Source organism: Leopardus geoffroyi, chromosome C1 (assembly GCF_018350155.1).
Source record: "Leopardus geoffroyi isolate Oge1 chromosome C1, O.geoffroyi_Oge1_pat1.0, whole genome shotgun sequence".
In the NCBI taxonomy this organism is placed as follows: domain Eukaryota; kingdom Metazoa; phylum Chordata; class Mammalia; order Carnivora; family Felidae; genus Leopardus; species Leopardus geoffroyi.
The window spans coordinates 175,085,051-175,097,057 of NC_059328.1; the positions used below are offsets into that span (position 1 = coordinate 175,085,051).

Sequence of the window (12,007 nt, forward strand, 5' to 3'; positions counted from 1 at the left end):
ACAAGAGACTCTGTCTTATCTGTACAAAGCAATAGCCATTGGTAGCATTCATTGTTGGTCCTTGGAAGATGATTGTTAACAAAAGTCTTCAAAAATATAGACTGACAAAAATAATACTCTTAAGTCATAGTTAGGAAAACATATATAAAATAATATACTTATGCAGAATGAATCAGAAATCTTATGATCCGTGATATTATGGTGAAAGAGTGGTTTGCTAAAAATTACTTGAAACTCACAGCACATGATCAACTTTATGTGATAGAGGTGTATTAAAAATTTGGGTTCACTTAAAAGAATAAATACTTTGGAAGGAACAAAAAGGAAAATAATTACAGTGAATTACAGTGTTGTTAAGTAATAGATATTGAAAAACAGTTATGAAATTTCTCTTGTTTTTTTAATAAAACCTACACATAAAAAATCCCTCTTTTCTACACACCAATAAAATCAGTGGTTTTTTTAAAGGATAGGTTGTGTTTAATATGGATATAGAGTGAGTCATGCAACCATCCACCATGGTATTCTGTTGATTTCTAAAGCAATGCATATGGGAACGTTATTTGCCATGGTAAAATGTGAATGTGAACATTTCAATGATGTTACTAAGAGAAATGGTAATGAGAGTTTTTGTCCTGCAACTATCTATAATTAGTTTATTATCGATGGAAAGAAGATTTCCATCAGTATAGATTATCTGATAATCATGCAGAATAAAACAATAGGATCAAATCTGAATTACCATAGTAGATAAAGAAGTTGACTTTATATCTGAGAAACAAAGGAATATATAAATATAGGTAATGAAGAAAGGCAATTGGCAACTGAAACTACTTACCATGGTAAGTAGGTATAAATCTAAGATTTATTGATACTGGTACAAGGAGAGCATTTTTAAAAATTATTTATTTGAGAGGAAGAGCATGCAAATGTGCAAGCAGGGGAGGGGCAGAGAGAGGGAGAGAGAATCCCAAGCAAGCTCTGCACTGTCAGTGCAGAGCCTGATGCAGGGCTTGATCCCATGAACCATGAGATCATGACCTGAGCCAAAATCAAGAGTCTGCCGCTTAACCAACTGAGCCACCCAGGCGACCCCTAAGGAGACCATTTTAAATATAATACAGTTTGTAGGGGAGATTGCTACTTTCTCCCGATATCATGGTAACCATATAATTTATTTTGCAAATTGGAAGTTCTCTAACAGTGAAGGAGCTTAAATATTAAGGGATTCCAGAAGAAGTACTACATTTTTACCTGAATTTACAGCAATTTTTTACCTGAATTTACAGCAAACTTGGATACGTGTTCAGTCTACCTAAGATCCATTCTCTACTTCTCTTAGGATAATAACAGAGATATTAGAACATATTAATGTGCATAAAAGAATTTGTATTGCAAGAATGTATAGTAAAAATGTATATTTCATAATATTGGAAATATTTATACATAAATATTACAATATACATTTCTTCAGATAAATGATTGAGTTCTTTAGGTAACAACTCAGGGCAACATAATTGCAAAGCATATGCCTGGGAATCCAAGCAATTACTAATAACTAAATTTATCTATAATCTATCAATCAATCTATTTAACATCACCTATCTATCTTAAAAAAATTCATGTAAGGTGAAAATGATCTTAATAGAAAAATTGCTAAATCAACCAACATTGACTAAATTATGCAAAATTAATGATTCAACACGTATGTCTCTGTAGCTGATATAAGCAAGTACCGCCTTAATTAATTCTTGACTGCATTAAAGAGTGGGAAATCAGTGAAAAATTGTAAAAGCATTAAAATGTTTTTCTTGGTAAATTAATTTTCTCATGTTTTGATAAGGCTAATGCTAACTTACTTTGGAAACTACCTTTGCTATAACTTCCACTATGTTCCAGAAGCTAGTCATCATTTACCTCTTTATTCTCAAAATCAATCATCACACCTTATATTTTATAGTACCTGATAATTTATAAAATGTTTTTATATCCATACATGATCTTGATAGTTTCATATGAGTGATACATATGAATATTTATGCATTCAGTTTGAGTGAGAAGGAATAAAATTACCTTCAATGTATGCAGATTTTCTTTTAAATTTAGTTCTACCAAAGAACCACTTCGATTGGTTTGACAAACAAGTTTCAAGCTTTGACATGCACTTTATGTATTCCTGCATATAAACAACCCAAACACAGTGGTTTAAAATGGTGTAAAAGGCCAGACAGTAAATATTTTACACAGTGTGGACCACATGCAGTTGCTTTTGCATGTTGTTATTATTGTTGTTTATCTCTTAAAAATATAAAAATGATTGATTCTTAGGTTGAAGTCCCATACATAAAAAATTGAAGGATGGATTTGGCCTGTGGTTGTGGTTTTCCCAGCCTTGCTTAAACAACAACCATTTTATTTACCCTAATTCTGTGGATCAGAAATTTGGGCTGGGTTTTGCTAAGTGGTCTTTTTCTGGTCTCACTGGGATCATGGCTCTGGTTAACTAAGAGCTCAGCTGGAACTGTATGGTCTAAGAGAGCCCAATTCACATCTGAGTTTGGTGCTGATTTTAAGCTGTGTTGTGGTGTCTCTCATCCTTCAGGAGGCTGACCCCAACTTCTTCAAACAATTACCTGAGGATCCTAAGATCATATTGGAAACTGCAAGTTAGAAGTCCAGCCCTGATTCAAAGGAATGGGAAATAAACATCACCTAGTGATGGGAGAGTATAAAACCACATTAAAGGTGCATGCATACATGGACAAAAGTAATTATAGCAGCTATTTTTATAAGAAATATATCACATTACTTTAAGATCTAGAAACTTGATGATTTTATGTTAATGATAAGATTTGCTGGAAAGAAGTCATATGACAAGCTAACCTAGCATACCAGTTTATTAATTTGCAAAGGGATTTGACTGCCAAGAAGCCCACAATGCTTGTGCCAGCCAAAAATATATATATATTTTTCTATAAACAACATGGAAGTCCACATTTTTTCCTAAAGTTTGCTTCATAAGGAGGAAACTGGTGTGTTTTTGGCATGGGAAACATGAGATATGGGTAGGAGTAAATTTTTTAATGCTTACTATCCTTGGGACAGATGCTCTGACTTGGGACTGTCAACATAGATACCAGCTTCCCTAGCCTGTGTTCCTTTACTGCAGAGGCATAAAACATAGAGTTTCTCAGACTCTCCTAAGCTAGATATGACATAGGTTCTACCTTGCAGTTGTTCTACTATCAGATTCAGAAGGAAAAGAAAAAACAAGCATGAATCATGTGTGAGGACAGCAGCTTAGTTTCTGAACACCATGATGGTGGTGTATATATACATACTCTGTAAAGCTTCTAGCATTCAAACTAATCTATAAGTTCAATACAATTAAAATTAACATTCCAGAAGTTTTGTAGAATTCGATAACTTGATTTAAAATTTTTCATGTAAGGGGCACCTGGGTGGCTCAGTTGGTTAAGTGTCCAACTTCGGCTTAGGTCATGATCTCACAGGTCGTGAGTTCAAGCCCTACATCGGGCTCTGTGCTGATAGCTCATAACCTGAACCCCGCTTCGGATTCTGTCTCTCTCTCTCTGTCTCTCTCTCTCTCTTCCCCTCCCCAGCTGACACTCTGTCTCTCTCCTTCAAAATAAATAAACATTTAAAAATTAAAAAAAATAATTTTTTTAATGTAAGAGTTATTGCCAAAGATAGCTAAATGAGTTCTAAACACAAAAGAATGTCTCCTTTATCAGATATTAAGACACACTGTAAAGATACAACAATCAAAACCTCATGATATGTGCATATGACCAAAAAAGGCCCAACTAGAACAATGTAACAAAACAATAAAAAAAAAAAAGTTCCATTAACACAGGGGAACTTGGTTGTCATGGTTTAACAAATTTGTGGGGGAAAGGACAGATTGTTTAGGTGGTGGGAATGAGAAACTGGCTTAAATCTATAGAAAAATAAAGTTTACCTGGAGCTCAAATCTATATGTAACTATTAGGTGGATCAAAGACTTCAGTGTGAAAGGCAAAGTATAGTACTAATTCTAAAAGTAAGAAAGACTATTTTTGTTACTATGATGTCATGAAGTATTGCCAAAGTCCCCAGTGAATGACATGTATTTATTCACACTTCTCTTCAGTGAAGGAAACAATAGAGAATTCAGGAAGGTGAATTACAGGCTAGGGGAAGATGACTAATACCGAGGGATTAGAACCTAAGATAACAGAGTAAACTCTGCCCATTAACAAGAAAAAGACCAGAAACTAAGAGAAAAACATTCAAAGGAGGTAAGTATTTTTTAGAATTAATGTGCTGGCTAAAGTGTTCATGAGGAGATGTTCAACTTTACAAATAATCAAATAAATAAATACAAATATTTAAAACATCAGTGTCACAGGGTGAACGACCTGGTTTGCCTAGCATAACCTGTTTATGATTTATATCTCTTTGCAGTTATCATTATCTCTTCTTAGCTATTAAAAATGCTCTGGTTTGGATAGATAAGATTATATATTTTCTTATTAGCTATTGTGTTTTATGCTTCAGACGTGAAATAAGTAAGCAGACTGTACCAAGTTGTTGAAAAGACTATAGAAAATTAAGAGCAGATTAATCTTGTTGATGGGAGTGTAAACTGTCAGTGCTACTATGGAAGACTAACTAACAACCCTTATTGGAACTGTAACTGTGTGTTTCCTCTCACACTGCAGTCCCACCACTGACTGTTTGCCCAAATGACACTGTCACTATTTGTTACTGCATGACTGTGGTAGCAGGAAATTGGGGGCACTTATGTATCCATGAACAGAAAAATTAAAAATGATTTGAAATAGGATACTGTGCAGAATTTAGCACTTGGAACTAGATAAATATAAAACAAAAATCGTCAACTATAATGTTAAATGAAAAAAATTGGAGAAATTATACTCGTAGGTAAATATAATTTGTACAGATTAAAAACACAGCCATAAAATAAAATTATTTAAAAATAAGAGTACATACATATTAAAGACATATACCAAACACAGTAGAGTGAAGCAATGGGAAGAGGCAAATGGGGGTGAAAACCTATGGTAAAGGAGAAAACATGCAATGTAAATTGAGGAAGCATGGGGGTGTGTGTGCATTTTTATACTGTACAATATTATACTATGTATAGTAGTATATCTATTTCTCTCTTGCATAAGTTAGCAATAGGCTTTTAGTTTACATTTTCTTGAGCCTTTATCTTTGAAAAGTAACACTACATGAACAGCCATATATTTATTTAGTTTACATTTTCTTGAGCCTTTGTCTTTGAAAAGTAACACTACATAAACAGCCATATATTTATTTATTTTCCTTCAATTATTGGAAGTATTTCTGTAGTCTATAATTCTTTGTTGGACACAAGGAAGAGCCAAATAAAATTACTTTAAATATTTGTTTGAAACAATTCCAGATTTGAAGGAAAAATATTAGTATCGATATACACAGTGAAATCAGTGAATTACAGTGGAGCCACAATGATTAGTTGTAAGAATAAACCACTTTCAATTTATCTTTTGACACTCTAAATCAATGACTGACACCACCAGCAGTCACCCATATAGATTGATTCTTCAAATTTCAATTGGCTTGGTGATGTTTGTATTTGACTTTTGTGGAAACAAAGAACATAATAAAGAGAAGCAACATTATACAAGTCAAAAATAAAAATAACACTGACACTGGAAAATTAATTTAACTCAGAATTCTGGCAAAACATACAGAATATCTTAGATTTTGCTTATGTAATAAAAGATATATATTTATACAAATAAAATACATTCACTAAAAGATGTCTTTACTAATTTTTCTAACATTTACTGATGGCCAAACACTGGCTTCTGAATTGCTTTTATATTTCATCACCTACATTTTATCCTCATAACAGCCCCATGAGTTAATGTTTAGTATGGGTTCAACTGAAGTTAATGGTGATTCTCCTACCTAATTAAGCGAAGAGGGTTTTAATACAGGGAATGGTACTTACAAAACTCTGGAAAAGACTGGAGGATCAGTCATTAACCTGTACTCCTAAGAATCACTTCCAGCAAAATACCATAAGACCAGCCCACTGAAGATTCCATCTATGACAAACACAATCTGAGATTTCTGGTCACTGATTCTAGAATTACACTGCTTTTGTCAGTCTTGGAGCGAGGTAATAACCAGCAGAATTGATGATTCTAGAATCCCGCCCCTTTGGCTGGAGACTAGGAATCAGAAAACTGCTGTCCAATGATTGTCTTTTACTTGATCTACTTAAGGAAAAGAGAAACTTGAGGCTTAGGCGCTCTTCTCTAGTGATTTACTTCTGGAATCTAAGTCTCAAGCAGATGCATCTCTTCGGAAACATCTAAATCACATCCAGAGCCATAGTTGCCAGGAATCTGGGAAATGTAACATTTTTAGTTTCCTGCCTAAATAGACAGGACATTAGACGGGTTGAAATGCATGTTGTGTAAGTCGAAGCAAGAATCAGAAATGGAGGAATTAAGTCAGTTGTTAAGGCTACATATTTAATTAATGCTTTGCAACAGGTTCTAATTATACTAATTTTCACAAAGAAGTCTTCCTTCCTTCCTTCCTCCCTCCCTCTCTTTCTCTTTCTTCCTTCCTCCTTTTCTTTCTTTCTTTCTTTCTTTCTTTCTTTCTTTCTTTCTTTCGAGAGGGAGCTCAAGCAGGGGAGAAGGGCAGAGGGAGAGTGAGAGAGAATCCCAAGTATCCTCCACACGCAGTGCAGAACCTGACTCAGGGCTGAATTCCATGAACCATTAGATCATGACCTGAGCCAAAATCAAGAGTTGGATGCTTAACTGGCTGAGCCACCCAAGTGCCTCAAGAATTATTTTCAATTGGAGAAAACTGCAATGCAAATTGCAAGTTTTCTAAAAGAGGGGAGAAGTTATAACAAAAATTATAAAAAGTGACAAACAACTCTGCTCTTCATATGTAAATAATTAATATGAAGCTGATAATTAATAAAACCTCTTACTGTCTAAACTAGGCAGCATCTGTTAACATCCCAGGTTCTTAAAATGCTGCAATAAATAACAACAGCTATGTATAAATTACTTACATTTAAAGATATTTATAAGATGAGAAGTTAGAAAATAATTCTAGGTATTGACTACCTCACCCTTCCTAGTCCAAAACCTCCAAGATAATACTTCCCTCCCTCTTGGACTCTTCCTGAGAGAGCCCTCTGTAGTTTGGTGCCTCTAACTCCATTGTTTTCTCTACTCCATTCTCCCCAAGTAATTTCAATTTTAACATCAAATTATAATATAATTATTATTTGGAAACTTGAATTGTATAGTTTACCTAATAATTTATCAATGCATCTATAAAACCACTGAGCTAAGAAGTGAGATATTTCTTTTATTAACTTGTTGATAAAATTGATAATCTATTTTAGTTTGACTTTTGAAGTCAATGTCATTTATTTTTAGAAGTTTAGATTTTAAACATAGCATAAAGTTGTACTTTTATTTTACATCAAGTAGTGACTGAAACTAAAATTCTCTTTCTGTATCTCTATCTCTGTTATATCCATATCTATGTCCATATTCATATGTAATTTTTCTATCACCATTTTTACTAACATCTTCAGTTCACACCATATTTAGCTGTTTTAATGACATAACTATTATTTCCTCTCTTCTTATGAATTATGAGGTCTACCCATAAGAAAGCATAATAGATGGAGCTAGTACAGAGATAACAATTTTTTAGGGAGTTTAAAAATAAATCTAGTGCATAATATCACTGACTGAAACTTCTTGCTATAAGACAAGTAAGTCTGTAACTATTTCAGAGATATAATAGAAAATATTTTGGTTCAAGATAAAAAGTTCACAAGCACAGTTAGTTTCAAAGGGGCAAATTAAAGGGAAAGGAAATATGCTTTGTGAAAAACTACAAAACATCCCACTAATAAGTAAAATTGTATCATACAACTTGTTTAATCTTGTTTCATTCATCCAAAAACATGAAAAAAGGAAGTGCAATAGGAAATGGATATAATCAGGAACTCTTAGAGCAATGTAAGGTTTCAATATTAGAGGCAAATGCTTGTCATTTAATGGAGTAAACGTAGTTTGGTTTTTTTTTTTCCATAAATAGTATTTTCCATTTATGAATAACAGCATATCTAGATATTTGTAAAAAGATCTAAAAAATACATTCGTCATAATGGTATTCCCCCTCCAACTTCATTCTAGAACAGCATATCTTTTTTTTTTTTTAATGTCTATTTATTTTTGAGAGAGAGAGAGGGGGAGAGAGGCAGAATGAGAGTGGGGAAGGGGCAGAGAGAGGGAGACACAGAATCTGAAGCAGGCTCCAGACTCTGAGCTGTCAGCACAGAGCCTGACGTGGGCCTCAAACCCACAGACCATGAGATCATGTCCTGAACTGAAGTCGGAGGCTTAATGCCACCCAGGCACCCCTAGAACAGTGTATCTTAAAACACATTATGGTCAGGACCATAATACATCTATTAACCTGTACACTATTTACACTATTCTACTTATCACAATACCTAAGTTTTTTTTTTTTTCTACATTAAAAGAAATTAGAACCTTATGAAAACAAACTTAAAAGCAAACTCAGGTGTTAATAATCACAATACAGTCAATAATGTTTAATTGAAAATAATTTTCTATAAAAGAATATAATATATATTCACTTACAGTTTTGTCCACATTGAGAGACTGAAATCCTCTTAGGCAGGTATGACTATGAGTAGTCTTGTACCGTCCTGACGGAATGTCCTTTGCTTATGATACGGATCACGTGTTACTGATTCCTTTTTGTCCTGTGTTGTTCTTTACACATGCTGATTTGAGTTGCAATGTCTCTTTTGCAGGAATCCTTATTTTCATCAGAAAGTTCATACCATAGTTTATGTGAAATCTATTTATTTTTAAAAGAATGTTTATTAATCCATTGTTCCAATGTATTGTATAAAGTGTCTGCTATAAATTATATGTTCTACAATTAATAGTGGATTTTCTATTGGTGAAGTACTACACTTTGTGGGTTTGTTTCTCTGCCCTGATTTCCCTGTTCCTGCATATACATTCTCCCTGATGACTTTTTGTGACCTGAATCTCCTCCGTCTCCAGAGTGTTCTACTCTTAGAGTGAAATGAAAACAGATGGTCAGAGTTCTTACAGGAAACGATGGCTCACATACATTCAGATAATTCAAAAAGAGTTTATTCCCAAAATACAAATTACAAATTTGGGGAGAAATACAAGAATAATGTAGGGATCCAAATAGAACAGCAGTTTGCTATCAGTACCCCTATGCCTGAAGTGTCAAAAGGAGGGAGGAAACTACAATCGAGAAGGAACAAACAAAAGTCAAGATAGAGCACACCACCTTGACAGGAGCCACACTGATGATGTGACCTTTATGTGAGGGCATTGAAAGCTCAAGGTAACTTCACAAAGGGAGAGCTATGGGAATACATACATACCTTGATATTCCTCTTCTGTTTTCTCTCTCACTCTCTCTCTCACTCTTAGTCTGTCTCTGTATTTCTGTCTCTGTCTCTTTGTTTCTCTTTCTCACTTCCTGCCAGGACCCCCCAAAGACTGCATTTAACTCCAAACCAGTGTAAATGGTGATCTTATTGATGTAATCCATAGGGATCAGCCTCCTGAAGAAATAGGGCAGGATGGAGACAGGAGATAAAGTGAATCCGAAGGATCAAAGATACCTAGCACAGTCCACTTTTCTGCCTCTTGTCTTCTTTCTAAAGCTTGTGTCTACATCTGAAAGCATGAGGTCTGATCAGCTACTTTATCATAAAAGGGTGCCCTTAGTTAGTTCTTACTCCTACCTAAAACCTAAGGTTTTACGTACTCTTGTGTTCTCCATATAGTGGTGGTGGTGGGGCGGTGGTGGTGGGGTGGGGGGGAAGGATGTTGTAGAAAGTAACTTATTAAGTGATATAAAACTGTAGCTACTATAGTCCTTTTCTGTCATTAGCATTGAGGCCAAAGTTGACAATTATAACTGTTTTCCACCACTATTCAACATTTCTCTTACCCTCTGCCTCAACCAAGTGAGACTCTACCTGTGGATACGCCAGACCTTCTTTTCTGCTTAAGCTGAGTACTAACTTGTTTTACTGGTCTACTGTGAGTTTTCTAAGAAGAAACACTACTGGGCATAGCAGCACTAAAAGGCACCCAAAGGCATCTCATAAACATAGTTTTCATTGGCACTACTGAGTCAGAGCAGTCCAATTTCCTCCTAGTCATCAGCATCAAATACCCTGTTCGGTACAGTGACCTTTTCTCTCCTTGTTGGTTCAGTGGCATAGGAGATCAAAATGGCCTGGGACTTGGGACTAAGTCCAGGAAAATAGTCTACTATTTGGGAAATGGTATCTCTAAACCTATGGAACCAAAGGTCCTGTTGATAGAAAATATATAAATTTTAGTAGTGTATCAGAGAAAAGGTCATTGCTTTGGAATCACAGATCTGTGCACCCTGCCAATGGAGACTTTGTCACAATATCTTGGCCATTATTTTATGGAATATTCAGCAATCTGTAGGATAGATAATGACAGCACGGGGTTTAATCTCTCAGGAGTTATTTTAACTAAGTCTTCAGTTTACCACTCCCTATCAAGCATATTGCTCCTAGGATATGTGACATATGGCAAGCCCAGTAAATTTTTTGGGCGTGAGCTCATTGCTATACTTCCTTTGTCCTAAAATATGCCCCTGGCCTCTGACGATTTTGTGCAGCATAACATAATAGTAAACAAGGAATTCTGTAATGCTACCAATGGGTGGTGCTTGCAGAAGCAACGTAGTTCAAGAAGGCAAATCCACATCCACATATATGTCAATCCACACAAAGATACAAGAAAGAGAAAACAAGGTTTCTGGTACTAGACACTTTTCTTGAGAAGGGTTATTTCAACAAGGATTTTAAGATACATACATATTCCTTTAGCTAAAAATATAGGTCATACTAATTTCTGTGTAATACTGGTTCTTGTATATTTCGATTTAAAAAAAATATTTTTAATGTTTATTTTTGAGAGTGACAGAGACAGAGCACAAATAGGGGAGGGGCAGAGAGAGAGAGAGAGACACAGAATCTGAAATGGGCTCCAGGATCTGAGCTGTCAGCACAGTCCCCAACGTGGGGCTTGAACTCGGGAATGGAGAGATCACAACCTAAGCCAAAGATGGATACTTACCCAACTGAGCTACCCAGGAACCCCTTATATTTTTAGATTTTTATAGTCAAGTAACATTTTACTTAAAAAATTACGTGCTTTACAGAGAATACTAATTTTTAATTTTTCTAAGGCAGCCAAAAAGAAAAAACCCTTCCGCTTACTTTAGCCACATGAAAGAAATAATATTTTAACATCTAAAAAGAAGGAAAAACATAATCTCAGATAAAAGGTGATTATTTAAAAGAAATAATTTTAGCATAATGAAAAACTTTCTATGGTGTCATTAGTTTTCTTATTTTTCTGTGAATATTTTTTTAATTTATTTTGAGAGAGAGAGCATGAACAAGCATGAGTGGAGGAGGGGAAGAGAGAGAGGGAGGGAGAGCATCCCAAGCAGGCTCTGCACTGTCAGTACAGAGTCCAAAGCAGGGCTTGATCCCATGAACTGTGAGATCATGACCTGAGCTGAAATCAAGAGTCAGACGCTTAACTGACTGAGTCACCCAGGTGCCCCATTTTTCTGTGAATATTTTTAAAAATCATGGACCAACAACTAACTGAAAGATTAGAACCACTGATCTGTAACATTTAAGATCATTATACTGTCCTAATATCCCATCACAACTCCAACACGGCATAAGGTAAAACCAGTGAACTTCATGAGTATGAGCTCAGTGTAACACTTCCTTATCATAAAAGTGCCTTCCTAGGAACTAGTAGTTTAAGGAGATTACTAATTAACATTATACCTATGAATG

General features: G+C 35.0%; 1 protein-coding gene across 1 annotated transcript in view; it reads right to left on the reverse strand.

The window, feature by feature from the left end:
• The window catches only part of TFPI (tissue factor pathway inhibitor), a 105,718-nt gene extending 99,607 nt beyond the window's left edge, over positions 1 to 6,111 (reverse strand). Inside the window, exon 1 of the mRNA XM_045480456.1 lies at positions 6,029 to 6,111. The gene's annotated coding sequence lies outside the window, so the exon portion shown is untranslated. The remainder of the gene's footprint in view (positions 1 to 6,028) is intronic.
• Positions 6,112 to 12,007: the final 5,896 nt, after the last annotated feature.